The sequence below is a fragment of the Hemitrygon akajei genome, chromosome 30 (assembly GCF_048418815.1).
Source record: "Hemitrygon akajei chromosome 30, sHemAka1.3, whole genome shotgun sequence".
NCBI lineage: Eukaryota > Metazoa > Chordata > Chondrichthyes > Myliobatiformes > Dasyatidae > Hemitrygon > Hemitrygon akajei.
Window position 1 is genome coordinate 33,115,374 of NC_133153.1, and position 27,790 is coordinate 33,143,163.

The following is a 27,790-nucleotide window of genomic DNA, read 5'->3' on the forward strand; positions in this document are numbered from 1 at the left end:
TACTTCCCCTCTGCCATCCAATTTCTGAACAGATGTTGAACCCATGAACACTACCTCACTACTTTTATTTTCCAATTTTTTGCACTATATGTTTAATTTAACTATTTAATATACACACAGGTATACATATACATATATGTACAGTCCTGCTGAAGGGTTTCAGTTCAAAGCATCGTCTGTACTTTTTCCATAGATGCTGCCTGGCCTGCTGAGTTCCTCCAGCATTTTGTCTGTGTGCTTGGATTTCCAGCATCTGTAGGTTTTCTCTTGTTTGTATTTACTGTAATTCACAGTTTTCTTTATCTCTCTATTATCATGTATTACATTGTACTGCTGCCACAAAGTTAACAAATTTCACAACATATGCTGGTGATATTAAACCTGATTCTGATTTTTTTGTTTCTTACTGTCCTTCACTGCTAACTTGCTACAATTCTACTGGGCAACTTTTGTTACCTCAGCCAATCGGCCCTTCAGAAATCAAATGCGCAGATCCTTATCCCATTATCTATGCATGTTTGTCTTCCAGGAATCAGAAGATTTTGTAGCAATCTGAAGACTTTAGTGCTTTTACATTCGAGACTGAAATTGGTAGACCTTTGGAGAATAAAGAGGTCAGTAATTATGGGGGCAAACATAGAACATAAAACACAGTACAAGCCCTTTGGTTCACAATGTTGGACCAACTGTATAACTTTACACCAAGATCAATCTAATCTTTCCATCCCATATAGCCCTCCATTTTCCTTTTCATCCTTGTGCCTACTTATGAGTCTAAAATACCCTTAATATATCTGCCTCTCCTACAACCCACTGCCTCTACTCCCTCAAGAGTTTGCGAAGATTCAGCATGACATCTAAAACTTTAACAAACTTCTGTCGATGTGTAGCAGAGAGTATATTGCATCACAGCCTCATATGGAAACACCAATGCCCTTGAATGGAAAATCCTACAAAAAGTAGTGGATACAGCCCAGTCCATCACAGCTAAATGCCTCCCCGCCATTGAGTACATCTACATGGAGCGTTGTCACAGGAAAGCCGCATCCGTCATCAATGACCCCCACCACCTAGGTCACGCTCTCTTCTCGCTGCTGCCATCAGGAAGAAGGTACGGCAGCCTCAGGACTCACACCACCAGCTTCAGGAACAGTTCCTATCCCAACCATCAGGCTCTTGAATCAAAGGGGATAACTTCACTTAACTTCAGTTGACCCATCACTGAAATGTTCCCACAACCAATGGATTCACTCTCAAGATCTCTTCATCTCATGTTCTCATATTTATTGCTTATTCATTTATTAATATTATTGTTTATTTTTGTATTTACACAGTTTGTTGTCATTTGCACACCAGTTGAACTTCCAGTTGGTGCAGTCTTTCATTTATTCTATGATTCTCGTTACATGCACATGCCGGTCAACTCTTTGAGTGATGATGCAGAAAGTTTGAAGTTAATAACTCACCAGGGTGATTGATAAGTTCGTGGCCTAAGGTAGAAGGAGATGTTATTAACTTCAAACTTTCTGCACAATCACTCAAAGAGTTGACCTGCATGTGCATGCAATGAGAGCTGTATAACTCATCTCCTTCTACCTTAGGCCATGAACTTATCAATCACCCATCTGTGGACACTTTCTGGAGGTCCAAGATCCGTATGCTCCACGACCGCTGGACTATATGTGTAAATGTAGGAGCGGACTATGTTGAAAAATAAATGTGCTAGGTTCTCAAAAATTGACTCCTTCTACCTTAGGCCATAAACTTATCAATCACCCCTCGCATTATGGATATTGGATTTTTGAGTATGCCCACAAGAAAATGAATCCCTGGGTTGTACATGGTGACCTACAGGTACTTTGATAACAAATTTAGCTTGCTACACATGGTAGCAAGTTTTATGCACCCACCATTCTTCGTTTAAAAACTTTCTAATATCCCCCCATACGTATATGTACAATACATACATATATGTACAAAATTATGTGCATATGAACAAAATTAAGGGAGGGAAGATTAGGGGAGACATCAGGGGTAAGTTTTTTACACTGAGGGTTGTGAGTGCCTGGAATGACTTGCCGGGGATGGTGGTGGAGGTTAAAACATTGGGGGTATTTAAGAGCCTCTTGGACAGGCACATGGATGAAAGAAAAATAGAGGGTTATGGGGTAGTGTAGGTTTAGTACTTTTTTAAGGATTCTATGGGTCAGCACAACATGGAGGGCTGAAGGGCCTGTACTGTGCTGTAGTGTTCTATGGTTCTATACTTTTTTACAATCACTTTAAAATTGTGCCCTCTCATATTCACCATAAAAACTAGTGTTTTTCTCTTTGGAACAAAGAAGAATGACAAGAAACTTGATACAGGTGTATAAGATGATAAGAAGCATGAATAGACAGCTGGCAACTTCACCCCAGGGTAACAATACAGGGAGAAATATTTTTAGAGCAACTGGAGAAAGTATAAATGGGATGTCCGAAGTAGTTTTGTACACAGTGATAAATGCATGGAATGAACTGCCAGAGGTAGTAGATGCATTACAGACATTGAATGGACTCTTGGATTGACATGTGTGTACAGGGTGTCCAGGGAGGGGTAACACCTCTGGTGAAGGGGGTGTTGTATCCAATTTGGAGCAGCTCACTCACCTCTGGTCCCCACTGGACACTCAGCTCTCACCTGTAGTTCCAAGGAACTGTTTGCATGTGACAATGGCCACATCCTGGTACACCGCTTCAGCAGGTGGGCTAAACTAGGTGAGGGAAGCCAGTGGCCTCATACCCAGTGAGATAGGGGCATGCATGTCCTAGCCTGCGAAGTCAGGTCCAGTAAACTGGGTGGATGAGATCTACAGTGAGATCCAATGCCAGAGAGGTGGTACTGCAGCACTCCATGGAGAGCGCAAGGCATGACAAGGCACAGAAGGCGTCATGGTCATCCACGCAATCAAAGAAGACCCAGCTGTGACACTTGTTCTTACCACTGGACCTGGACTTCTGAGGTCAGGAGAGTGGAGCTTTTCCAGTGCAATGTCTTTAAAAACTCTCCTGATGGATGACAGAAAAAACTACTTTCTTTGGTAGGGGGTTGACTTTTTTTTAATTAAAAAAAATTTCTTTTATGATGTATGACTTATCTTTAAATTTTTGATTACAGAGTGGTATACCTTTATGTGTTATGCTATAACATTTTGATCAATTTTATTACAATATATGAATGTACACAAGTTATGTTGAGATGTATCTATGTGTTGCACTCTGTAAATCTTGTTTTTTTTTTCAAAAAAACTCTCCTGCACAGGTTTCCTGTTATTGTCAAACACAATGGACAACCACCAGATAGGCAGACGGAAGAAAGAAAAATCGAGGGCTATGTGGGAGGGAAGGTTCAGATTGATTTTTAAGTAGGTTTAAAAAGTTGGCACAACATTTTCAGATGAAGGTCCTGTTCTGTTCTGTTCTCTATTGTAAAGTGCACATGGGTAACAGGACCAACTGTGTATTGAATCATGGAGATACTTCAATGGACCATTTTTCACGTCCTTATCTTCACACTTTCTAGGGTGCTGGGGAGGAGTGAGTATTACTGAATGAAAAGATAGAGAGATTCATGGAGGGAATTAAAACCTTTGCAGATGGAAGAAGAGCTGCTAAAATTGGAGCAATTAATTTTGCAAATGACTGTTATGGAGATCAGTAAAGGTCAGGACAGAAGGAGCATATTGAAAAGATGAAGACAATTGCAGAGCTAAGATCACTTCTGATCAAATTCACGTCCTTTGTCCTCTGGCAAATAAATTTAATTGTGGAGAGTTAATGAATAACACTGAGGCAAATAATTTTCAACACAAAGAAGCTAAATAAGGTCATCATTATCTGGTCATTAATACTTATAGTATTTAATGTTGTCTTATGCTCTTGCATACATGACAATGAACTTGGGCTTGATTTTGACATTTCTCAGAATGTCCCAATGAGTTTCTTTGTTGAGCGCAATCATTATTATTCTGTGCCTATTTAATCAGAAATAAGACAAGTGATTGGATATGTGGGATGGGTAGGAATATTAGCTGAAGATCGAGAGAATACATATAGATTGGTATTGCAGGATTCCTTAAGTCAGTCTGAGGCATAAACAGATCAGTTTTGGTTTATCTTTTACTGCAAACTGTGAACCCATATCCACATTAGGATTATCAGCCTACGTTTTGATCCTTATATACTGGTGTTGGTTTATACTGAATAATGTTTAATGCTTTGCAGTTTAACTTTCTTATGCCAGTAGTAGTACCTATGTGAGGTCGTTATTGGTCAGGGTTGACCATAGATGTTGCAGTCCAGCTGTCTAGATACACAAGCCTGGGCAATACAATATGGAGACCAAACTCCCGCTCTCCACCCATCTACTGAACTCAAAAGAACAGCCGAGAATGATACAGTTTGTTACCAGCAGCATCACAGGAGTTGCTAGTCAGCTTTGAAAACGATGTAGGACTGCCTTAGGGTCTCCAGCTGTGGACTTTTCCCTCGGGGTTTGCTCCCAAAGCCTTCCCCATGAGTGGGTATAGCTGCAAGGCAGCGGAGGTTTGAGATCAGAGTTTTCCTTCTCCCCAGTGAGCTGCAAGCTATAGTTGATGGGCCCCATCTGCCCGAAGCGACTAGTTTTAAGGCACCAGTAACCTGCCTTTGCCACTTCTCCTGTCAGAAGAAACAGCTCTGCCAGACTTAGTAACTAACCCACATGTGAAGGCCAGGAGCCGATCTTGGTTGTCAGGGACTATTTAAGGTCCACACCACTGGGACCATCTCCCCATTACCATCTCCTGGCTATAGAATGTTTAAGGTACCAATTACCTATGTATAAACAATTATTCAGTATGTTTCCTTGTGGTCAAAGTATGTAGATGCGATAATTTAGTGTGTCCCCTAGCGGTTACATTATTACTCTATAAGCTTCTTGAGTATTGCATTATTTGAATAGGGGCTGTCTGATTGGTTAATCTTATCTACAAATTTGAATGGAATGTAGTTGCCTATGGTATAAAAAGAGCAGAGCACGCTGGCTCACCATCTCCTTTCGCCTTCTTTGCTCTTTTCCCTCTGTTGTCTCCTCCGTTCCCAATCTCTGTGTCCTGTTAACAGGAAGCAACATGATTTAAGCCTTGTTCTTGACTTCTGAAAGAATCTCAGATCAGCGAATAGCAGAGTCCAACTCTGGCGATAGAACTTCAATGTGTGGATTAATAACTCTGTAGGCATTAAAATGGGTCAAGGTGAGGCCGATAATTTTAAATACAAGAGATTTTACAGGCGCTGGAACTTCTGTGTAGCACGCACAACATTCTAATGGAACTCCACAAAGGGAATAAACAGCCATCGTTTCAGGCTGAGACCTGGAAAGGAAGGCGAAGAATCCAGACGAAGAAGGTGGGGGTAGGTGAAGGAGTACAAGCAGATAAATGATAGGTGAAACCAGGCGAGGGGCAGAATAGGTGGTTGAGGGAGGGTAGATGAAGTCAGAAGCTAGGATGTGATAGGTGGAGGAGATAAGGGGCTGAAGGAATCGCAGAGCAGAGGAGAATGGACCGTGGGAGAAAAGAAAGAAGGAGGGGCATCAGAGGGAGGTGAGGAGAATGGAACTGGTAAGAGGGGAGCCAGAATGGAGAGTGAAAAAAATGAGAGAAGGAGGAGTAAGAAGACATTGCTGGAAGTTGAGAATCTCCATTTGGAAATTGAGATCCCATGTCGACGTTAGATTATCAGCGTACATGTTGATCTTTAAACACTGGTAATGGAACTTTAATCCAGAGATTTAATGAATCTGTAGGCATTAAAATGAGAACACCAGGTCAAGGTTAAGGGCATTGACCTTTATTCTCCTCTATAGATGCTACCTGACTTGCTGAGTTCCTCCAGCATTTTGTGAGTGGTGCTCTGGCTTCCAGCATCTACAGAATCTTTGATGTTTATGATTTCTCACAGAATTCCAAAAATGTTTGTTTCAATCCTCCACGAGGCAACCATTTCTTGATTGCAGTCAATTTATTTCTTAACCACTATATTTTATCTACAACAATGAAACCTTCCTACTTAGTCAGCAATTTCCTTCGATATCTTTTACCGGGGCAAGTCTTAGTACTTGAGCAGATCACATAAAGGCAACAGTTAATCCTTGTTTGACATCACATCAGTTAGGATATTAAATATCGCCATAGTTAAATGATCAGATGCTTTGCAAAGGGTTTATTGATCCAAGAGCTTCCCAGTGCGTGTTGTATTTTTTTTTAACTTAAATATCCGCTTAGTGCAGCTCGTTTTAATTGCAAACACAGATGATGTGTGGCTCTGCAGAGACTGAACGAAGACACTACACCAACTGGTAGTTCTCTTACTAATGCACAACACTTTGATTTTAGTGGTTCCTTTGCAGTTCTGATGAACTACCCAGCAGGTAATTCGAGATGCACAATTGATTGCTTCGTGTTATTGCAAATGACAAGCAGAGCATTCTGCAATCCGAGATGATTGTCGAACAATTTTTTTTGGGTCTTTTTTCAAATTGCAACAGTTGTGCATGTTGGAGCTATTTAAGAGCTGCAACTGATGCTCTCTTCCTTTGTTCGTCTCTGTCTGAGCGAGGGAGGTCCGCGCTGAGAGGTGTGTGGAAAAGACTCTCCACAAAGGGTCTCTGACCTATCTGGACAGCGTTTCTCAATGGAATTGCCCGACTTCACCCACTCAAACTGAAGTGAACCCCACCCCCTCTTGTGTGCTGGGAATGTAGAACCGACTGTCAGATTGTGGTGGAGGTGGGGGGAGTGAACCTGTCAGCTCACTCTGTCGCAGTCTCGCTCCCCATGGGCAGACCTTTCACAGGAACTGAAACCCTATTCATTTCATGGGGAATATTATTCCGCAGAGCAGAAAGGAATGGGGAAGGTAAGTCTTTGTTTTCAATCACTTTGCTTTCATTAAATCTGCATTTTATGCACTTTTGATTACATTTGCCTTACTTTTATTTTTTTTGTTACAGAACCACCAAATATAGCATAAGGAGGCTATTTGGCCCATCAAGTCTGTACTAGCTCAGTGTAAGAATACTCAAGCTCCTTCCGTTTCATCAACTCTCCCCATAGTCCTGCAGATTTTCCTTTCAGATACAATTGAATTTGCCTCCATTTCTCTCCTTTGCTGTATATTCTAGCCCGTCAATACTTGCAGTGTTAAAGATTTCCCAGCTGTCACCTTTGGCTCTTCTTTTCATGTCCCCTTGCTCTTCAATCTTCTTCTCAATGGGGTTGACTTCTTTCCATCTACTCTCTTCATATTTTTTCAGGATTGGAAATAACAGTGCTAAGATTTTAAAAAGAATGTTATATTTCAATTTTAATAGTTTTCCGATGTTTTTGGAGGCCAAGGGCTATAAAATATGTGGGTACAGGATCTCCAAATACATTCAAACCTGCACCCTGTGCTGGAAACAGACAGTGGTGGGCCAATGAGATCAATGTGCTGCAAATGGCCCATTTAATGGGGAGGAGTGGGACCAGGTGTGGTGACTCTGGGAAATGGGCCTTGTCCAATATATTCAACTCCTACTGGTGCACTTCTGTTCCAAATTCCCTGCCTGTTGCCTTGCTCAGCTTTACTTTTGTAGCCTTACCGGAACAACACTCCAACAAGGACTCCTGCCCTCCCTACTCCAGGCTTAAATACACTTCCTTTCCACTAACATCGATGGCAAATCTCTCAGTTTAAAATTCACTATCCTGCCAGAGCATCTCCCTCTCCCTCCTTCACTCTCCCACTCCCTATCTTTCTTTCTTTCTTCATCACTTGCTATCTCTTTTTCAGTGTCACTTTCCCTATCTGTGCACCCCCTGCCTCTCTTACTGTCTCTCCTCTTTTCATTCTCTGTCTGTCTGTCACTCTCTCACTGTATCTCACTCTATCTGTCTGTATCTCTCAGCCTCTGTCCATCACACTCTCATCCTCTTTCTGTCTTTCTGCCACTGTCTCTCTCACTCTATCAGTCTATCTCCCTGTATGACAGTGCCTGAGTGTCTCCGTCACCCTTGCTCAGCGTTACTGAACCCTCATCTCTCTCGCTCCTTACTGTCTGTCTTTCAGTCTATCAGAGTGTCTCCCTTAATCATTTTCAGTCTTCCTTTCTTCCTCACTCATTCTCTTTATCTCTCTCTCCCAGTCTTCCTGTTAGTGCCTCTTTCTTTGTTTTTCTTTCTCTTTGTGTTTCTGACTATCTGCATTAGATTCTCTTTTTCTCTCTTTCTGTCAGTTTCTCTCCAATAACCATCTAGCCGGATGAAGCCTCTTTGCCTAGTCGTATGAGAAAAAGGTAAGAAATAGGACTGAGATTAGATCACCTAGCTTCCCCCCGCCCCACTCACCCCAGTTATTCTCCCATTTAATTTGGGTGTCATGATCTTAAATTTAAAGAACCAGATGTCAGTGCAGGTTAGCTCTGTGTTGTGCTCCAAGCACTGCAACTCTGCCCAGAGAGCTACAAACATGAAGGATGTCCCAAGAATTGGAGGATTTTGCTTTTCACTCTTCCTTTTGCCATGAAAGTAACTGTCGGCCACTTAAGCGTGCCAGAACACTGTGAAGTATACATTTTGTCTTGAATGGAAATGCTTTCTGTTGGTTTTGTTTCAAGTGAGCAACTGCCCAAATGGACTGTGGGAGTAAGAGTTCCAGTTTGCAGCATTCCCAAACCAACTATAACGATCCTTGGCAACCGGGCTTTGAGTTAATCTAGATTGAGCTGCATGATTAATGTACAGGATAAAGAACCAACTGTAATACAGTTGATAAGAAAACAGCCTGCAAACTGGCACATTGAAGTAAAACTCTGGGCTGTCCTTACCACAGGAATGAGGACAAGGACTCTTAGGATGGGAAACAGCTTCTTCCTCCCGATTGTGAGACGACTGAATTCACTGTCACCACCCAGACCTCATCACCTATGAAGTACAAGCAGCGTTGTAATGTTTACTTTTTAACTTGTATTTTATTTGTGGTGTAATTACATTATGTGTTGTGTGTGAGTTCTAAGTACTGTGTTGTGCACCTTGGTCCGGAAGAACATTGCTTCATTTGGCGGTGTACTGTACATGTAATGTTACTTCATGTGTTGAATGTGAGTTATGTGTTGTGCACCTTGGTCTGGAGCAGGGGCCTCCAACATTTTTTTATGCCATGGACCCCCTACCATTAACCAGGGGTCTGCGGTCCCCAGGTTGAGAATCCTTGATCTGGAAGAACATTGTTTCATTTGGCGGTTCTGTCCATGTATATGTTTGAATGGCAATAAACTTGAATTTGAGCTTGAGGTCGAACTTGTCGCGAGCATATCCATTCTTGTATACATTGAGTCCACAATATGGCAGCATGTATACTGTCACCAGAATCAAAATCAGATTTATTATCACAGACTTCTATGATGTGAACTTTGTGGTTTTATGGCAGCAACATGGTGCAAGGTCGTAAAATTACCACAAATTTCAAAATTAAATAGGTCAATAAAAATGGAATAATGAAGTGGTGTTCGTGGGTTCATGGACCACCCAGGAATCTGATGGTTGTGGGGGGGGGGGGGGTGGGGGGAGAAGCTGTTCCTGAATCACTGAGTGTGGATCTTCAGGCTCCTGAACCTCCTTCCCGATGGTAGTTATGAGAACAGGGCATGTCTGGGTTAGTGGAGGGTCTTTAATGAAGGATCCCACTTTCTTGATGGACTACCTCTTGAAGCTGGCCTTGATGGTAGGAAGGGATGTATCTGAGATGGAACTGGCCGAGTTTAAACCCTCTGAAGTCCCTTGCAATCATTGCAGCCACCATACCAAGTTGTGGTGCAACCTACCAAAATGCTCTCCACTGTAAATCTATAGAGATTTGTATGAGTTTTTGGTGACATACCAAACCTCCTCAATCTCATAATTAAGTAGAGTTCCATATAGGCACTGTTGATGAACATGCATACCAGGAGGAAGAAGCCAGAATAAGAAGATGGGGGGGCGGGGGCAGCTGGAGTACAAACTGGCAGGTGTTAGATTAAAACAGGTGAGGGGAAAGTGGGAGGGTGGGACGTGATAGGTAGAATAGGTAAAGGGCTGAAGAAGATGTAATTTTCTCTACCTCCTTATTCTTGTTTCTTCCCCTTTCCTTTCCACTCCTGATGAAAGGCCTCGGGCCAAAACATTGACTGCTAATTCCTCTCCCTAGATGCTGCCTGGCCTGCTGAGTTCCTCCAGTATTTTGTGTGTGCGTGTTTGTTTGTTGCTCTGGATTTTCAGCATCTGAAGGATCTCTGGTGTTTATGACCCAAGGCATCAACTCTGTTTCTTTTTCTCGTGATGCTGAATTTCCAGCTTTTTGTGTTTCAGTTTACTTTTCCAATCTTTTCTTCAAGAGCCACATTTAAAAAAGCACACAAGGGGTTCGTTCAGACCAAAGCAGTCAAAAAAGTTTGGCAAATATACTGTTGAAATCACACAACACAATAGTGTAATAAATGTCTGAAGTGCATCATCATGAGCTCTCTGGGCTCACCTTCTTTGTCCTGATGATCGTGAACACCCCACACTCTATTTAGTTCAAAATTATGATTTGGCAAATTCTTATTCTGGGGAACTTGTGCCTTTAAAGTTGAGGAGGTAGTGATTGTCTATAGTGTCCAAAAGCCAATCTCAATACACTAACTTGGCATAAACATTTCTTGAGGCTGCTGTAGACAGAGTGGCTTTCTGTCTTATTTGAGCTTGTACATGCCCAGTATACAGTGTGAGTGAGATATACACAGCCTTAGGCGGAGCTGATGCGTACACAATATTTGGTATCTTAGCAACACTAGGTAATTTCCTTTTGGCTGAAAAATGCCCATCTGAAGTTGCTGCTCTGAAAAACAGCCTTTGAAAACATCTACAAAAGTGTTTCTGTTGCACACACAAACCAGGGAACTGGTTTCGCTGTTCATTCTCCAGCCCCAAAGTCCCACCATTCTGAGTGTCCGTGGCCCCTCTCCAGGGTCTGTCTGATCACAGACTGAAAAGCTGCTGTTCCTGGCCTCCCACTTGTTTCACAGAAACTACTGCTGCACCTGCAGCCTGGCATGTGGTGCGTGGCGCGCTGCCAACTCAATGCCAGATGAAACCGATTCAACAAGATTCCTGCTTCCCATGGCTGAACAAAAACTAGCAAACTCACTCAGTGATCCAGAACTGCAGCGAGATTTATTTTCAGTGTGTTTGTCATTGTTGTCTCTCTCGATTGCTTCCTACACTCAGTGGCCACATTATTAGCTTCTTGGAGTCAAAATCTTTGAATAAATAAATAGAAAGTACCTTATACATATATACACTTTATATGTATGCATGTGTGTGTGTATATGTAACACACACACATACATACATATGTATATGTATACTGCATATATCATTCTATGTTGTTATAGCAGGTAGGGAGTTGGGAATGAGAACAAGCTCCCACTACTTATTAAATGCTCCCAATGGTGTGCACCTCAAATAGCCTCTGACAGCCAAGTCCAGCTCCTGCCCTTCATGTGTGGCTTAGCTGCTTAGCCCAGCAGAACCATTTCTATTGACAGGAGAGGGGTCAAAGGTGGCCCCTTAAAACCAGTCACTTCGGGCAGATGGGGCTTGTCGGCCGTGATTGACAGGTCGCCTAGGAGAAGGAAAACTCTGATCTCAAACTTCCGCTACCTTGCGGCTATACCCGCTCACAGAGGGAAGGCTTCGGGAGTAAATCCCGAGGGGAAAATCCTGGATCTGGAATCCCCGAAGCAGTCCTACACTGAGTTCAGTGTTGATGGGCAACTCCTGGTACCAAACTGTACTGGTCTCCGCCAATCCTTTGGGTTCATCAGATGCGTGGAGAGGAGGAGCTTGCTACATGCCAACAACTTGCTCTCCATATTGTACTGCCCAGGGCAGCTGGCTTGCAATATCCATGGTCAACTCTAACAAACAGAGTCCCTCATCTCACATAGATATACTGAAATATCATAACCTATAATATATTTTATTTATTATTATGACTCAGTTTCATCTGAAGTGTATGCTACTTGTGCTGTAGCACATCCACTTTGAGGTGCAATGTGTTGTGCATTCAGAGATGCTCTTCTGCACACCACTGTTGTAACACATGGTCATTTGAGTGACTGTCACCTTCCTGTCAGCTTGAAACGGTCTGGCCATCCTCCTCTGATCTCTCTCAGTAACAAGACGTTTTCACCCACTGAACTGCCGCTCACTGTGTGTTTTGTTTTTTTCACCATTCTCTGTAAACCCTAGACCGTTGTGTGTGAAAATCCCAGGAGATCAGCAGTGTCACTGTACATACAGTAGTGCGAAACGAGGGGGAAAATAGTGAAGCGGTCTGCCTGAGGTCAAAGACCATTCAGAAATCTGATGGCAGAGGGGAAGAAGCTGTTCCTAAAATATTGAGTATGTGACTCTCTAAAAATACAGGAGGTTCCTAATGAAGTGGCCACTGACTGTATATGTCACCAAATACACTTTAGGCCTTTAGAAAAGGAACCACAATTAGAGAGCTCAATCTGGCAGATTGTATTCCATTTTTCAAGAAATCAATGATATTTCCACTTCCCATCCCAAAAATATGATCTTCAAGTCAAAATCTTTGAATCTGTGTTATCCAATAAATATAAGGTTCAAGAGGTATACGCACACAGTACATTCTTCTCACCTGCCTTTCACTACCCCCCCCACCCCATGCCCCTGCCTCCTTCCCTTTCTCCTATTGTCCACTCTTCTCTCCTATCAGATTCTCTTTTCTCCAGCCTTTTATCTTTCCTACCCACCTGGCTTCACCTATCACCTTCCAGCGAGCCTCCTTCCCTTCCCCCCCCCCCCCCACCTTTTTAGTCTGGCATCTTCCCCTTTTCCCCTCAGTTCTGAAGAAGGGTCTCAGCATGAAATATTGACTGTTTGCTCTTTTCCACCGATGTTGCTTGAGCTGCTGATTTCCTCCACCATTTGGTATGTGTTGTACAGAATATATGTGTGTATAATGCATATATATTCATATATGTACTGTATTACCATATTTATATTTTATGTACTGCATCCTACTGCTGCCACAAAACCACAAATTTCTCGACATATGTTTACTTATTTATTTATTCATTTATTAAGATGCAGCCGGAACAGGCTCTTTCAACCACAGCGCCCAGAAACTCTCCCGATTTAATCCTAACATAATCACGGGACAATTTACAATGACCAATTAACCTACCGACCGTATGTCTTTGGACTGTTTGAGGAAACCGGAGCACCCGGATGAAACCCACGCAGTCACGGGGAGAATGTACAAACTCCTTACAGCGGCAGGAATTGAACCCAGGTCTCTGGCACTGTAAAGCGTTGTGCTAACCACTGCACTACCGTGCAGCCCCAGTGATAATAAACCTGATTCTAGTTCCGAATCTGGGAACAATGTTGTGCCAAATGAGTAGAAATCATGACAATTAATCACTTCTGTCTGCATATTTCTATCAAAGAGCCTCTTCAATGCCTCCATCGGATCTGCCTCCACCGCCACCTCTAAAAGTGCCCTCTGTGTAATGGAAACTTCCCCTGAACATCTCCTTTGAACTTTCCCCTCTAACTTTAAATGCATGCCCTCTAGTACTGGACATTTTGACCATGTGAAAAGGATGCTCGATGAAAGCCTCTCAAAATTATGCCCCATCATTCTGCTCCAAATGTTAAATCTATTTCCTAGCCCATTTCTACAGCAACTCAAAAAAGCAACTTTCTAACAAAACCTAAGAGTTAGTCACTTTTTTTTAGCGTGTCGCACCAGACAGTCAGCCATTCTTGTCTGGCGCGTAATGTTAGGATTCGTCTCCTTTTCGGATTAATCGGGTCACGGTATGAACATTCCTGACTCAACCCTTGTTTTTTTATATGAGGCCGAGTGGCTAGTTCAACGCTCAACCTGGCACGGATGGAAAGCGTGCTCGGGGGTGGCCCGACTGGGATTTGAACTTGGGAGCCTTCGCTCCGGAGTCTGGCACTGATGCCGTTGTGCCACCAGCCAACACTTATGGAGGTAAGATCTGGTGAACAAGGCTTACTTCAGAAGGTAGGTTTTTGGGAAATTCTTAAAGTAGTGAGGATGGATAGTGTGATCTAGGAAGGGAATTCAGTAGGATAAATCAGCATTAACTGAAGGCATGATCTTAATCGTGGAGTATTTATGTTTGGGGTATTTAGCTTCTCGTAATTTCAATTATCTTCACTAGAAGTTGCTTAATCTTTTGTGTAGTGTCTTTCTCTGCCGAGTGCAGAAAATCTCATTATTGACACTTAATAGAGCTAAATATAACCATATAACAATTACAGCACGGAAACAGGCCATCTCGGCCCTTCTAGTCCATGCCGAACACTTACTCTCACCTAGTCCCACTGGCCCGCACTCAACTCATAACCCTCCATTCCTTTCCTGACGATATACCTACCCAATTTTACTTTAAATGACAATACCGAACCTGCCTCTACCACTTCTACTGGAAGCTCATTCCACTCAGCTACCACTCTCTGAGTAAAGAAATTCCCCCTCGTGTTACCCTTAAACTTTTGCCTCCTAACTCTCAAATCATGTCTTCTTGTTTGAATCTCCCCTACTCTCAATGGAAAAAGCCTATCCATGTCAACTCGATCTATCCCCCTCATAATTTTAAATACCTCTATCAAGTCCCCCCTCAACCTTCTACGTTCTAAAGAATAAAGACCTAACTTGCTCAGCCTTTCCCTGTAACTTAGGTGCTGAAACCCAGGTAACATTCTAGTAAATCTTCTCTGTACTCTCTCTATTTTGTTGATATCTTTCCCATTATTCGGTGACCAGAACTGTACACAATTCTGATATAGAAATATAAATCTCAATATACCAAAAGAAAAGAATGGTTTTGCAAGGAATCCTGGAAAGTTAACAATATGTGCTAAAGGCAAAAAGAAAGAAAGTTTAAGATTTCCCAGTCTGGGTAGATAGTCAAGGAACACGTCAATTGGAATCCTTTACTGCATAGCAACAGGTTATAAAATCATGAAATTAATATGGCACGGACGGAGGATTTTTATTAAGTCTATATCTGCTCATGGTCGAACAACTTTGTCTTTGCCTCTTCCTTCTTATTTCCTGTAGTCCCACCAATCACTCTTGCCCTTGCCTCCCCACCATGAGTACATCTACATGGGAACACTCGCAGGAAAGCAGCACCTATCATCAAGGAACTCCACCATCCAGCCCATGCTCTCCTCTCACTGCTGACAGCAGGAAGAAGGTACAGGAGTCTCAGGATCCAGACAACCATGTTCAGGAACAGTTTATTACCCTTCAAACATCAGGGTCTTGAACTAGAGGGGATAACTTCACTCAACTTCACTTACTCGACAACCTATGGACTCACTTTTAAGGACACTTCAACTCATATTCTTGATATTTTTTGCTTATTTATTATTATTATAACAATTTAAAAACATTTTTTTCTCAGCTCAAACTGATAAAACCTGGGGTGCGGGCATAGCCAAGCACATTCATTTCGCAATTGCTAGAAACTTTCGGACTATTCTAGTGGTGTTTAGTATTGTGGCTTTCTGAAAATTTACATAGATATTGTTTAAAGCTATTATTTGGTGCCTTTGGAATAATATCAGTTATAGATATTATTATTGGAACAATGTATATATACCGTGTTCATGTACCAAAGTCTTTCAATTTCCGCTTTTAATTCAGCATATTTCTGGTGTTTTTCACTTATTGATTTCTCTAAGATATATGTGTTTGGAAGTAAGTAAGTAAGTTGTTTTTCCATATTATTATTATGATTATTATTATTATTATTATTATTATTATTATAAACACATATGTTATTTTTTTCTTGCTTTTGGTATTTGTTGTCTTTATCACATTGGTTGATTGTCTGCCCTGTTGGATGTGGTCTTTCACTGATTTTATTGTGTTCCTTGTATTTATTGTGGTTGCCTACAAGAAAAAGAATCTCAGGGTTGTACGGTACATAGTGACATAGTCAAATAAAATCTGGGAGCAAGGCATCTAAGGAATATTGGGAACCAAATGCCAGATGAAAAAGGTGGATTTTAAGGAGGGTCTTAAAGTAGGAAAGAGAGGTAAAAAATTTAGACAGAGATTTCCCCGAGCCAAAAGAAAAAAAGATTCATGTATTAACTTTATTTGTCACATCTGCATTGAAGCATAGAGTGAAAGGTACCGTTTTGTGTCAAATCAAATCAGTGAAGATTGTGCTCGACAGCCCATATGTGTCACCACACTACTGGCGCCAACGTAGCATGGCCAGAACTCAGAAACTCTAATTGTACATCTCTGGAATGTGGGAGGAAACCAGACCACACAAAGGAAAGCCCTGTGTTCACAGTGCAAAGGTACAAACTCTTTACAGACAGCAGTGAAAATCAAACACCAATCTTACACCTGACATTTTAAAGCATTGCGCTAACTACTACCATGCCCCCTCCCAGTAATGGAGAATACCTGAGAGCTTTGAAGCATTAGTTCAGTTGGAGATTTGCTAGTGAATGGTAAATATGAGGCCTTCATTCTGATATTCCTCATTACAGAGGAAAATGAATCTCAGGATTGTATGCGATGACACGTATGTACTCTGATAATAAAATTTGAACTTTGCACTTTGAAACTAGTTTTAGTGTTTTCTGCTTTAATTTTGGTTCATTCCACGACCAGGAATCAAACCCAAGCCACATGATTAGAAAGTTGAAACGTACAATCTGATGTAATAAGAAATACTTCCCTTCACTTACTTTGCCAAAATGTTTTCATATGTTAGAGATTTGAGATAAGCTGTGTACTCTCTGGGAAGTGAGGATTCCTCTGAGGTCCAACATGGTTTTCTCAGAGGTATAATTAATTTAAAAGTAGGCCTTGCCTACTAAACTGAAGAAAGCTTCCTGAAAGAAGGAATTTACATTTGTATAAATATTAGACCACGCTTGGAATTCTGCGTTCAGTCTGTTTGCCTCATTATAGGAAGGATGTGGAAGCTTTACAGAGGGTGGAGAGGAGACTTACCAGGATGCTGCCTGGATTAGGGAGCATGACTTATTAGTTGAGTGAGTCAGGGCTTTTTCTTTTTAGAGAAAAGAGATGCACGAGATGATAAGAGGCATAGAAAGAGTGGATAGCTAGAGACATTTTCCCAGAGTGGAGATGGCGAATATGAGGGGGCATAATTTCAAGGTGATCGGAGGAACATATAGTGGGGATGTCAGACTTAACATTTTTACCAAGAGAGTGGTGAGTCCATGCCACAAACATTTGGTGGTAGAGGCAAGTGCATTAGGGACATCTAAGAGCCTCTTAAGTAGGCACATGGATGATGGAAAAAATATTTATTTGTTGAGATACAATTTAGTTATTGGGATTGGCGGAGTAGGTCCCGCCAGCTCTTCAAGTCATGCCACTGAGCATGCCCTGATTTAACCATAGCCTAATCTCGGACAACTTACAATGACCAGTTAAACTACCAGCTGGTACATCCTTAGACTGTGGGAAGAAAGCAGAGCACCCGGAGGAAACCAATGCAGTCCCGAGAAGAACGAGCAAACTCCTTCCAGGCAGCAGAGGGAATGGTACCCAGTTCGCCCATGCTGTAAAGTGTTGTACTAACCACTACGCTACCGTGTGAGGGCTATGTGGGAGGGAAGGGTGAGAATGTTCTTAAGATTAAGTTAAAAGTTTGGCATAGCATCATAGATCAAAGGGCATTTACTGAGCTGTAGTGTTTTATGTTCTACGTTCTACAGCACTTCTCATAAACTCAGGAACTACAAATTCCTGCACAGTACTGCAATATTTTTAGAATTTCATCATTGGTGTAACCAGGGAAACATGGCAGAGTATTTGGCACAGCATGATCACATAAAAAGCAATGAGACAGCCTAGGTGTGCATTATTTGCTTGTATATATATTGGCAAGGATACTGGGACCAACTGGCCTCCTTCCACAACATACAGTACTGTGCAAAATTCCGAAGTGTGTGTGTATATATATATATACATATACATATAGCTAGGGTGCAAGACTTTTGCACAATACTGCATTTGTCAACCTGGAACTGAGAGCGAGTTTGTACATCTGCCAGGAGCAAAGGATGTTGGGAATTGTGAGGGTGTTGTTGTGTGGGAGGGATGTGGAACAGGTGGCAGAGAAGGAATGCTGGGGCAGGGGGCAGTGTTGGTGCAGACACACACCCAGCCCTGAGACACTGACAAGGTCATTTGATTCCAAACAATTACCGGTAGTTTATGGATCATTACAGAATGTCTCTCTGGTGCGTTCTACTCCCGCACCTCTCCCTTCCCATTTTCCCAACCATGATTCCCCTCTCCCTACCCCCTTTCCACTCTCAATTCACAATACAGACCCAGGAATATAAAGGAGGATAGCAAAAGCTTTTTTAGGTATATGAAGAGAAAGAAGATAGTTAAGAACAATGTTGGGCCCTTGAAGAATGAATTGGGTGAAATTGTTATGGGAAACAGAGAAATGGCAGAAGAATTTAATAAGTACTTTAGATCTGTCTTCACTAGGGAAGACACAAGCAATCTCCCAGATGTATGGATGGGCCAAGGACATAGGGTAACAGAGGAAATGAAACAGATTGACATTAGGAAGGAAACAGTGATGAGTAGACTGATGGGACTGAAGGCTAACAAATCCCCAGGTCCAGATGGTCTGCATCCTAGGGTACTAAAGGAGGTGGCTCTGGAAATTGCGGATGCATTGGTAATCATTTTCCATTGTTCCTTAGATTCAGTTTCAGTTCCTGAGGATTGGAGAATGGCTAATGTTATCCCACTTTTTAAAAAAAGGAGGGAGGGAGAAAACAGAGAACTATCATCCTGTCAGCCTAACATCAGTAGTGGGGAAGATGCTAGAGTCCATTATTAAAGATGAAATAGTGGCATATTTAGATAGCAGTGATAGGATTGGGCCGAGCCAGCATGGATTTACCAAGGGCAAATCATGCTTGACTAATCTATTGGAGTTTTTCGAGGATGTAACCAGGAAGTTGGACAAGGGAGATCCAGTGGATGTAATGTACCTCAATTTTCAGAAGGCATTTGATAAGGTCCCACATAGGAGATTGGTGGGTAAAATCAGAGCTCATGGCATTGGGGGGAAGATATTGACATGGATAGAAAACTGGTTGGCAGATAGAAAGCAAAGGGTAGCAGTGAATGGGTGTTTCTCAGAATGGCAGGTGGTGACTATTGGGGTGCCACAGGGCTCGGTATTGGGACCACAACTGTTTACGATTTACATCAACAATTTAGATGAAGGCATTGAGAATAACATCAGCAAGTTTGCTGATGATACTAAGCTGGGTGGCAGTGTGACATGTGATGAGGATGTTAGGAGAATTCAGGGTGACGGATAGGCTGGGTGAGTGGGCAAATACTTGGCAGATGATGTTTAATGTGAATAAGTGTGAGGTTATCCACTTTGGAAGTAAGAACAGGGAGGCAGATTATTATCTGAACGGTATAGAGTTGGGTAAGGGAGTAATACAAAGAGATCTAGGAGTCCTTGTTCATCAGTCACTGAAGGTGAATGAGCAAATGCAGCAGGCAGTGAAGAAGGCTAATAGAATGTTGGCCTTTATTACAAAGGGGATTGAGTACAAGAGCAAGGAAATCCTTTTGCATTTGTACAGGGCCCTGGTGAGACCACACCTGGAGTATTGTGTACAGTTTTGGTCTCCAGGGTTAAGGAAGGACATCCTGGCTGTAGAAGAAGTGCAGTGTAGATTCACAAGGTTAATTCCTGGGATGTCAGGACTGTCTTATGCAGAGAGGTTAGAGAGACTGGGCTTGTACACGCTGGAATTAAGGAGATTGAGAGGGGATCTGATTGCAACATATAAAATTATTAAGGGATAGGTCAAGATAGAGGCAGGAAATATGTTCCAGATGCTGGGAGAGTCCAGTACCAGAGGGCATGGTTTAAGAATAAGGGGTAGGTCATTTAGGACAGAGTTAAGGAAAAACTTCTTCTCCCAGAGAGTTGTGGGGGTCTGGAATGCACTGCCTCGGAAGGTAGTGGAGGCCAATTCTCTGGATGCTTTCAAGAAGGAGTTAGATAGGTATCTTATGGATAGGGGAATCAAGGGATATGGGGACAAGGCAGGAACCGGGTATTGATAGTAGATGATCAGCCATGATCTCAGAATGGCGGTGCAGGCTCGAAGGGCCGAATGGTCTACTTCTGCACCTATTGTCTATTGTCTATTGTCATATCAGAATCAGGTTTATCATCACTCACATATGTCAAGAAATTTGTTATTTTTTGTGGCAGCAGTACTGTGCAATACAGGAAATTACTACAGTACTGTACAAAAGTTTTTGGCACTCTAGCTATATTATGTGCCTAAGATTGTTGCACAGAACTGTAGTGCCATGAGACATTACAACCAGATCCTCTCCATCACGTTTCTCATTGGTACCATCAGGAGGAGGTACAGGAGCCTGAAGACACACATTCAGTGTTTTAAGAAGAGCTTCCTCATCTCCGCCATCAGATTTCTGAACTGTTATTGAACCCATGAATACTACCTCAGTATTCCTTTTTTGCACTATTTATTTATATTTTTGTAACTTATATTAATTTTACACTGCAAAAATTACTGTATTTTGTAGTAATTTTATAGTGTAAAATTACTCTATTTTATAGCAATTTTATTGCATAAAAATTATTGTAAGTTGCGAAAAATAACAATCTTTGTTTTTTCACAAAAAGTTTTTTGCCGCAAAGCAATAAATTTCACGATGTATGTCAGCGATAATAAGCCTGATCCTGATTATGATTCGTAAGAATGGTCGGTGATTTCCAAAAGGGTTTCATTCCACTGTTGTAATACAAGGAAATGGATTGCCACCATTTGCCAAGTCTCAAAGCGAAGAAGGCGTACTTGAGTTGGAGCTCCATTCATTTGCCGTTGAGCGTCCCTCGGGAACTTGAGTGCCTATCATTGTTACACCACTTAACTGATCAGGAAATAGTGCAAGTATGGGTTCTATTTTGACAATCAGACACCTGAGATTGTGTTAACTTGATAGACAGTTCCAAACTCTAGTCAGATCATATCCTGTCCATTTCAAAGTGAGATGACTGGCATTACAGAAGTGGCCTGTCAGGGCAGGTGAAGCACCACTTGAGAAGCAATATTTCCTTCCCGATCAGGATATACATGGTCTGAAATCTGAGTGGTGAGGCCTATTCGTTTAAGATGGGTTTTCAATAACACAGAGCAGCATTGATAGAAGAACAGGGCGTTACACCGAAGTGTCAACCAACATTCCTCCCTCAACCGACAAGAGACAGACTGGTTTTTCTACTCATTACTGTCCGTGAGGACTACACCAGACAAGAGCACATGCCAGTTTGCCTTTATGTAACCCACTGCCCACAATAGAAACAGTGTTTTGCTACTGCTGAGTTCTCAGAAATGTTCCAATGATGCTATAAGGAATTATCAAATTTCAAAATAAATTTATTATCAAAGTGCATACGACCCTGAGGTTCATTTTCTTGTAGGATAACGGAATTCAATAGAATCAATGAAAAACTACACACCAACATGCACAACCAATGAGCAAAAGAAGACAAGCTGTGCAAATACAATAAAAATATATAATAATAATAATAATGGTAATAAATAGTAGATCATTTTAACATTATTAGTAATTGGAACACAGCAGGCCAGGCAGCATCTATAAGGAGAAGCACTGTCGACGTTTGGGCCGAGTCCTGGGTCTCGGCCCGAAACATTGACAGTGCTTCTCCTTTATAGATGCTGCCTGGCCTGCTGTGTTCCACCAGCATTTTGTGTGTGTTGTTTTAATTTCCAGCATCTGCAGATTTCCTCGTGATTATTAGTAATTATTCATCTACCACATAGACTGTGACAGTTCAAGAAGGCACCTCACTTTATTTTTCTCAAGGGCAGCCAAAGATGGACAATTAACAGTTGCCCTTGTCTCCCGTGTATACACGTCTTGTTCATATACATCAAAAATCCATTTGTTTTCATTGGATTCTTTATATATGCCAACAAGATAAACATCAAAAATCCTGTTGATATACACCAAGTCAGGCACATCTATGAAGGGAAAAAAACAGTCAACATTTCATGCCAAGACCATTCATCATATGTTTAATTCCGCTCCATAGACGCTGCCTGATTTGTTGAGTTCCTTGGCTCTTTTGTGGGTGTTGCTCAAGATTTCCAGCATCTGTAGAAACTCCTGTGTTGAAGAAACACGTGAGCCCAGTATATGAATACGTGGAAGCAATGCAAGAAATGATCAGTCCCAGAAAATGGCGGAGACATTCAGCTGATCAACAAAAAGAACGCTGTTAATCTTCCAGGTCTGAGACCTGACCTGTTGAGCGTTTTCTGTTTTTATTTCCGATTTCCACGTCCGGCGGCATGGTATCATAGCAATTATCACAACACTTTACAGTACCAGTGATCCAGGTTCAATTCCTGTCACTCTCTGTAGCAGTTTTGTGTGTTCTCCTTGGGTTTCCTCCGGGTGCCCTGGTTTCCTCCCACAGTCCAAAGACGTATAAGTTGATAGGTTAATTGGTCATCGTAAATTGTCCTGTAATTAGGCTAATAATACATAATCTGATTGAGGTCCATAGATTGCTCACCATCCTATGGAAGAGTGGAGGTGGCTTGTCCTGTTGAGCTGGATCCCAAGGCGAATGAATTTTAATTGGGGATTCCATATCTGAGCTCCATGGTAGCATGATGCTATTACAGCTCAGAGAATTCCAGGGTTTGTAGTTCAATCCCAGCATCCTCTGTAAGGAGTTAGCTTGCCCTCTACATAGAATGCGTGCGTTTCCTCCGGGTGCTCCGTTTTCCTCCCACTGTCAAAAAATGTACGAGGGGTGATTGATAAGTTTGTGGCCTAAGATAGGAGTCAATTTTAGAAAACCTAGCATATTTATTTTTCAACATAGTCCCCTCCTACATTTACACACTTAGTCCAGCGGTCGTGGACCATACGGATCTTGGACCTCCAGAAAGTGTCCGCAGGTCATCTCCTTCTACTTTAGGCCACGAACTTATCAATCACCCCTGATGAGTTATTAACTTCAAACTTTCTGCATAATCACTCAAAGAGTTGACCTGCATGTGCATGTAACGGGAGCTGTATAACTCATCTCCTCCTACCTTAGGCCACAAACTTATCAATCACCCCTCGGACTGGTTGATAGGTTAATTGCTCATTGTAAAGTGTCCTGTGATTAGGCTAGGGTTAAATTAGGTGGTTGCTGGGTGACATGGTTTGAAGGCTCGGAAGGGCCTATTCCATGCTATAGCTCAATAAATAAATAAAATCTGCAGTATTTTGTAATTTTCAAGTAGCGATGATTGGTCCGTCGAGTTTTCTCTGCGAGCTTCACGTGAGCAAGGAATTTCATTGTACCCTGGTGTTAATGAGAATAAACATATCTGAGCCTGAATCTGAAGGCAATCTGATAGAACGAATGCTCAGAAGGCACCTGAACAATCAGACCTAACACTCCTCGTCCGCACATCATCTGGTGTCACTTTATTGCTGGATCAGAAACAGGTTTACTATCGCTGACATACAGTATATCATGAAATTTGTTGTTTCGCGGAAGCACGACAGAGCATTGAATAAAAATAAGTTACTATAAATTACAATAAAGGATACTTTAAAAAATAAATATTAGAGCAAAAAGTGAAATAGTGTTCATGGACCCATGGTCCGTTCAAAATTCAAATGGTGGAGGGGAAGAAGCTATTATTGATCACAAATATCAGGGTTGAAAAACAGTCATGGTTTTTTAGCTTCTCCGTCGTCATATAATAGCCTCGATGTAACAAGGAAACAAAAAACAAAAATGAGGGAAATGGTCTGGAACAGAGCAATTCAAACCCCCATAGAGTGTGAATGGTCCAGGAGACAGCCAGCAGTCCACCTGTGTCGTCAGCTCAGTTTCAGCTGCACTCGATACGCAGGGCAGGTTTCATGGGCTATTCCCACAGAATAACCACGCCCTTAAAAGCAAACAATAGTCCAAAGTGTCACCACTCAACAATAGATAAATTTGCCACTTCCAGACAAGATCTCCGCTTGCACTGTTTAAGCCATTGTGCTCGATTCTTCGCTTCATGGCTTTTCTGTCGAAAAGCGCCGACTTCATTTTGTCCAGATTCGTTCTTTATTGGCAGCTAGCAGACATTTGCCATGTTTCTGGGCAGTGAGGAGAAAGCTGAGAGCGAACAAGGTTTCTTTTCTGCTCTAACAGCCTTTAATTAAATGAATTATTAATTAGAAAACCAACCTGTGGTTGGGATTTACGGTTTGGCTTGACCTGACCTGACCTCCGCCTGTTGAATGTGCAAACACAGAGCACTGAACTACTGAGCCAAAGTCAACACTACAGGTGAAAGGTCGGCTGTGTGCCAAGTGTGTTATTGGAGGCGAGCTTCAGTGGCAAGAGCTTTGACTTCAGCTAGCGCGACTGGTGTTCCAGTTCAATCTCTTCCTGCTGTTAAACCAGTGCAGCAATTGGCCCTTGTGGCTGAATTTAAACCAGGTGTGAGAAAGTGCAGGGCGTTTTACAACCCAGTTCCACTTATGCCTGAGAAAGCAAAGGATATTACTGCTGCTGGTCTCGGCAGTTTCGGTCTTAGTTCACAAATAAGTTGCTGAATCCATCCTCTTTGTCCCTGGACTCTGCCTTAAAGCCAATGTCTAAAAATGAGGCCTTCACCTGCACCTCCACCTTCAACATCACGTTTTGGCCTCAGGACCCTGAGAATCCAGACTCTCTTTGGACTGAAGGTTTACAATCAGTAGTAAAGCAATGGTGTTCATTACTGGCTGCAACAAAGGCTGCATGCAAAGATTAAATAATCATTACCTTTTTTGTAGTGCCTGCGACATTTAAACATCACTTCAACTGGAACACTGGTGCCCAGTGACTTTGATCTCACCTAGTGAAAGAAACTGTAGAGGTGAATTCTTTTATTTTGAACATACAAGCTATGAGCTAGAATAGGTCACTCCTTCAGGCTTGTTCAGCCATTTAATGAGGTCATGCTGATCTGAAAGTAATATCAGCCCTGCCCTTCTGTCTGCCCAAATGAACACTTCCCATGGCTTATCTCTTGTCTGCCTTAAGTAGAAGACAATTTATTTTTTAAAACTGATTCCCTGTTCTAAGGTTCTCCTACCAGAGGAAATATCTTCTCCAGAGGCAGAAGAGGTGTTATAATTTAGAGCAGGAATTCCCCACCTTTTTTATGCCATAGAGCCTTACCATTACCCAAGGGGTCTGTGGACCCCAGGTTGGGAACCCCTGATCTAGCACAACAAATATCCCTTTGCCTCCATGGAAGCTACGTGATCTGCTGAGATCAGCCAGCACTTTGTCTTTTTGCTCTCTACATCCACCGACCAACCTCTCTATACCTTCCAATCAAATCATCTTTCTCATTTTAATCTCTGGTGAATCCATTAGGTACAATAATAACATTTAAAAGCTATTTGGACATGTATGTGGGTAGGAAAGGTTTAGAGCAGGGGTTCCCAACCTGGGGTCCATGGACCCCTCGGTTAATGGTAGGGATCCATGGCATAAAAATGGTTGGGATGCCCTGGTTTAGAGGGAAATGGGACAACACAGGCAAAGAATAGATGAGTTGGGCCAAATGCCTCGTCCATTCTATATTACTCTGTGCCCCATGCAGGAAGGACCTGGAATCTTCATTGAGGTTTCAGAAGAGGCTTACCAATATGCTGCCTGGAATAGAGGCTAATAGCTATAAAGAGAGGCTAGATATATTGAATTGCTTTCTCTGGAACATCAGTGGCTAAGGGGGAGACCTAACAGAGGTTTATAAAACTATCAGGGCATTATAAGGTAGACAGCCAGAATCTTGTTCCCAGTGTAAAAATATTAATTGCTAGAAGACGTTGATTTAGTGAGGATGTTTCCAATAGTGGGGAAGTCTAGGAGCAATGGACACTACCTCAGAATACAAGGACATCTCTTTAGAACAGAAATGAGGAGGAACTTCTTTAGCGAAAGGGTGGTGAATCTGTGGAACTCACTGCCACAGACGGCTGTGGAGGCCAATTCATTGGGTATATTTAAAGTGGATGTTGGTAGGTTCTTGATTAGTAAGTGTCAAAGGTTACAGGGAGAAGGCAGGAGATAGGGGTTGAGAGGGATAATAAATCAGGCATGATAGAATGGCGGAGCAGACTTGATGGGCTAATTCTGCTCCTATGTCTTCTGGTCTTATGACCTTGAAGGCAAGAGAAGAAAGTTTTAAGCGACACGCACGAAATGCTGGTGGAACGCAGCAGGCCAGGCAGCATCTACAGGGAGAAGTACAGTCGATGCTTTAAGCAAGATATGCAGGGCAAGTTTTTCTTTATACACAAAGCAATGTAGATGACTGGAGCTCAATGCCGGGGCTGGTAGTGGAAGCAGATATGGGATTGGCACTCAAGAGGTTTGTATGTAGGTATATAGATATGTAACAAAAGGAAATATATCGATCATGCACGCAGAAGGGATTAATTTAATTTGCATCATGCCTGCACAGTCATCATAATATTTTCCCATGCTGCAGTGTTCTCTGCTCAATGACCAATACAATCTAAGTCTGTCCAACTATTCCTGATAAGATGAACCACTCATTCCAGGTAATATTCCAAGCCAGGTTTATTATCATTTAACAATATGCAGTACATGTGCACCATCAAATGAGAAAGCTTTCCTCCGGCCCAGTGTGTAAAGCATAGTAGTACACAACACACATATAATACACAATAATTAAGGAAAGTAAGAATAAAATCTACAAATGAATTGCACATAAGTAAACAAAGTAAAGTGCATAAATTATACATTGTAGGGTACAGAACAAATTAACCGGTGACACTCTGAGTATGATGTGGCAGGGAGTTCTAAAGCCTAATAGCCTGAGGGAAGAAACTGTTTCCCATCCTGACCATTTTCATTTTTATGGTGGGCATCTCTGATGTCCAGGAAAGGAAATCATCATCCTGGGAACAGATGTGGCAGAGACGAAGAAAGTAAGAAAAGGGAATGACATTTTTACAGGAAACAGGGTGGGAAGAAGTACAGTCCGGATAGTCAGAGAATTGGCAGGTTTATAAAAGGTAACAACAGACGGTTTGTCTCCAGAGATGGAGACAAAGCGATCGAGAAAGGGGAGAGAAATTTCAGAAATGGACCAAGTGAATTTAAGGGTAGGGTGGAAATTGGAGGAAAGTGACATATATGTACCTTGATAATAAATTTACTTTGCAGTCTGAAGTTGATGAAATTGATGAGCTCAGCCATGTGTATGAAGCAGAACCATTGCAGTCATCAATGTAGCACAGAAAGAGCAACACCAGGGAGGCTTGAAACTTAGACTGTTCCACATAGCCAGTGAAAAGACAGGCATAGTTGAGGCCCATGTGAGTGCCCATGGCTACACCTTGAGTTTGGAGAAAGTGGAAGGAGCCGGAAGAGCAATTGTTGAGGATGAGGACCAGTTCCACCAGATGGAGGAGGGTGGTAGTGAACGGCAACTGCTTGGGTCTGTTGTTGAGAAACAAGCAGAGAGCTTTAAGGCATTTTGAAGGGGGATAGAAGTAG

General features: G+C 42.1%; 2 long non-coding RNA genes across 2 annotated transcripts; one reads left to right on the forward strand and one right to left on the reverse strand.

Moving 5' to 3' along the window:
• Window positions 1-472: 472 nt before the first annotated feature.
• On the reverse strand, window positions 473-25,104 carry LOC140718754 (uncharacterized). Its single transcript, XR_012096781.1, has 3 exons — window positions 25,037-25,104; window positions 5,069-5,132; window positions 473-597 (listed from the first exon to the last, which is right to left on the reverse strand). It is a non-coding gene; the product is annotated as an uncharacterized lncRNA (long non-coding RNA).
• Window positions 6,630-15,882, forward strand: LOC140718753 (uncharacterized). Its single transcript, XR_012096780.1, has 5 exons — window positions 6,630-6,939; window positions 7,034-7,091; window positions 8,297-8,356; window positions 13,976-14,115; window positions 15,211-15,882. It is a non-coding gene; the product is annotated as an uncharacterized lncRNA (long non-coding RNA).
• Window positions 25,105-27,790: the final 2,686 nt, after the last annotated feature.